Consider the following 4,051-nt stretch of genomic DNA (forward strand, 5'->3'; position numbering starts at 1 on the left):
TTACGAGTTTAGCAAGCAAAAACAAGTGAACTCGTGTATAGATTCGGTTTTTGATAAACTCGGATTGACTCGGATAGACTCGCACAAACTCGTATAGGTTCACGATGGCGTGTATTTTTGCCTCATCGTGGCCACGATGGATACTATCATGGTACGATGGAAAATTTACTCGAGATTTTCTGCTTATTTTTCAAGTCATCATCGTGCCACGATAACAAGCCATCGTGCCACGAAGGTAAAGATTTTCAGCAGATTTTCTTTAATTTTATCCTTCTTCTCATCGCGCCACGCCCAGGTTCATCGTGGGTACGATGGTACGCTTTATTTATTTCATTTTTGCTGCTTTTTTCATTTTTCTTGCTTCCGGTCCTTGTGTCTTCACTTTTTCTGATATTTCCTTGCTTTTGGTCTTTTTATTATAAAAACTATACTAATTTACTATTAAAAATGTCATATAATTGGTTGTCATCACTAATATAGATGATCAAAATAACTAACTTGTATAACATAGTTGTCAAACTCGCGAGTAGACTCTTGTACGAGTTTACGAGTTTAGGAAGCAAAAACGAGTGAACTCATGTATAGAATCAGTTTTTTATAAAGTCGGATAGACTCGCAAAAACTCGTATAGATTCGCGAGTTTATGGCAAGTTTACGAGTCTATAAGTTTTTTTTTGAAAAAACTTAAAATGGGCACAAATTCCCCGAAACTCCTTTTTTAAAGGACTTAAACCTTTCTTATTGCGTATAACCATACACATATTTATAATTACAAATGTTAAAGAACTCTCACTCTTCTAGTCTCCACCTTTAACGATGATGACATTTAAAGTGTCTCCTCCTTCGTTGGCATTTTTTTTACCCTTCATTGACGGCATGATCCACTACAACATTTTCATTCTACAAGAACGTCAAAAAAGTGTTCTGTAATATTAAAAAACCGTTGCCATAGGCTACGAGAACGGTTTTCCTGCGTTCTACACTGAGGGGTTCTCTTAGCCTTTCGAAACGGTTTTTTTTCCCAACGGCAACCCCTTCAAGGCAACCGTTTTCTTAGAGTCCCTAACAGAACGGTTTTTAAAGTTCCCAACCACAACGGTTTCTCTCTGTTCTCAACTAAAACCGTTGCCAATGGTCTAATATAGAGAACGGTTTTCTTTCATCTACCACAACGGTTTTCAACCGTTGTTCATCGTAAAACCGTTCTGGATTGTTTTGATACAGCAACGCTTTGTCGCCGTGTCCAAATCAAAAACCGTTCTTGTTTTTCTGATACAACAACGCTTTCTCTACGTTGCCAAATCGTTAACCGTTCTGGTTGTTTGGATACAGCAACGCTTTCTCGCCGTTGCCAATTTGAAAACCGTTCTGGTTTGTTTTTACAGCAACGCTTTCTCGCCGTTGCCAATTTGAAAACCGTTCTGGTTTGTTTTTACAGCAACGCTTTCTCGCAGTTGCCAAATCAAAAAGCGTTCTTGTTTTTCTAACACAACAACGCTTTCTCACAGTTGCCAAATCAAAAATCTAACACAGCTACAAGAACGCTTTCGCACATTGCAAAAACTAACATTTTATTACTAACATTTTATTTTAATGAAGTAATATTTTCAATTTAATTTTATCACTCTTATAATAATAATAATAATAATTATTATTATATTAGTAGACCTAAAGAACAATAATTTCAATGTAATCCAATAATAAAAGACATACAAATTAAACTAAAATGATTATCATTCATATATATCAAAATAATAACATCGATCAACATAACGTTGTCCTAATATTGTCAATCATTCACAATCAAACTAACATCTTCAAAATGAAATAGACCATGCATCTTCAAAATGAAACTAACATCTTAAATGTATATCCAAATGTGCATTCACCATATATCAAACTAACATGAAATGTATATCACAATTATGTGCATTCACCATCAAACTAACATCTTCAAAATGTATATCCTATTAAAAAAACATAAACATCTAGCTCTCTTCTTCTTCTTCATGATCTTTCATTTCTTCTTCGATATCATCATTATTTATCTTCTGCAAAATAAAAGTAACATAATTAAAATTCTATGTAAAAAGAAAAGAAACAATGAGCAGATCAACTATCTAGAAGTCAATACATTTTTTTTGTAAAATATCCAATGAATTAGACATTCAAACGTGTGACTAACAGAGTCGGTCCTAAACAAGCAACTTTTCAATACAAAAATATTCTGAATATTATCATTACAGTCCTAAATTATCAGTTCAGTTCAAGGTTTTGAATGAACAGTCCTAAGCATCACATGATTTCGTACTACATTCCTTGTAAACCATTGTCTATTGAAACAATGGGCACAAGGACAGGGAATCTCTTTCCCGCAGGGTTTTCCATTACAGATGATGTAAAAACTCATTACTCTCACTGCATTATAATGCTGTGATTGATGATGGCAGTGCAAGGTGAAACGGACTATGCAGCACAACTAGACAACCAAACTAAGAGTAACATAGTTTCATTTAAGTCTTACCATGACAAAGAAATCCAAATCAGAAAAACCAATGCTTATACTAAACAAATTATATTTAAGACTCGGCCAAAGTTAGTAATTAGTTGTTAATGTTAGTATTTTTTTTTCTCCTTCACCGGGATTTTAACCCGGGTCCTTTATACACCTTAACACCTTTCACCCTTAGCTCAAACCAGTTGAGCTACCCACCCCACCCCCTCCTTTGAGTTTGTATCTAACAACTGTCTAATGCATTTTCAATCCATGTTCAATTAAATCTTTCTTGTGATTTATTAGATAGGATTTCTCACTTCGCCAATCTTAAGATTAGATCTCAATTTTGACAATCCTAGACACTGGTATGTTTAAGATTGTAGCCATGTGGAAGTACTTGCTTAAGCATGTTTGTATATGTTGTATACTCTGAAAATGGGAATGTTTTTGCTTCACCCTATTGGCCTATTCAAATCGTAACAACTTAAACACTTTGTCTGTCTACTATTACAACCTACCATCTCTTGACTGACATTTTAAACAAGTCAAGAGTCCTTAGTATATAATTTGATCATTAACATTAAATCTAGTTTCACTTGCAAAACAGTGGCATCTATGTCATATATAAGTGCTTTCACTTTAGAAGGTTATCCTTTTCAAAATTTGCATATATAGGATGAGGTACTTGTTGATATTGAATCAGAAAAAGTCAAAAGGGTCAAAAGTATGAAATTTTTCAAAAGGGTTAAAAGTAAATTAAAAGAAAAACAGATTTGGGTGCAGAAAATTTTACAATCACATAGTAATAGCCGAAACAACATCAACCAATTTTATAGATAGAGGCAATACTTATGCCTAGAAGTTTTAGGTCAGGCCAAAACTAAATAATTAAACATGGTCAGTATCAAACATATAGCCGAATTAAAAATGTCTCGGTATAAACATATTCACAATTAAAGATAAGTAACTATATATCTTAAAACCAAAGAATATACCAAAGAAACACATGAATAGGCAAATTCTGAACTCAAAATTACATGTTTAGCCACAAACACGGTATAATAAAATCAAGTACCACAAACACGGTATAATAAAAGTGTTGGTTCTGAACTCAAAATTACATGTTTAGCCACAAACACATGCCAAATTCTGAACTCAAAATTACAATTCAGTATAATAAAATCGAAATCAGAAAAACCATTCTCATCGTAATTTGGAAAGAAAGGAAAAAGTGAGTACCTTGCGAGAATAGAATCGGAAGGAATAGCGTTTTGTCGAGATGAAGGGTGGAATCGCGTTTCTTCAACTTAACAGATTAGGGTTCCTGAGCTGAATCATCCGCCGGTTGTGTTTTCTGTTCGAGGAGAATCGATTATGAGAAGTAGAATCAATTTGGGGAAGAATCAATTGGGATTTTGGGGATGCAATCAACTTGATAGTTGAAATTAATTTGGGATTTTAGGGATGAAATCAACAAGAAGAAAGTATAATAATATATATGATTTTGGGGAAGATAAGAATCGCATTGTTTTATTTGTTTTCAAGGTACGAAGA

The 4,051-nt window shown here is 33.7% G+C and overlaps 1 long non-coding RNA gene across 1 annotated transcript; it reads right to left on the reverse strand.

The window, feature by feature from the left end:
* Positions 1-1,669: 1,669 nt before the first annotated feature.
* Positions 1,670-4,051, reverse strand: LOC123895138. The gene is made up of 2 exons (XR_006804105.1): positions 3,737-4,051; positions 1,670-2,051 (listed from the first exon to the last, which is right to left on the reverse strand). It is a non-coding gene; the product is annotated as an uncharacterized LOC123895138 (long non-coding RNA).

This window comes from Trifolium pratense, linkage group LG7 (genome assembly GCF_020283565.1).
Source record: "Trifolium pratense cultivar HEN17-A07 linkage group LG7, ARS_RC_1.1, whole genome shotgun sequence".
Lineage (NCBI taxonomy): Eukaryota > Viridiplantae > Streptophyta > Magnoliopsida > Fabales > Fabaceae > Trifolium > Trifolium pratense.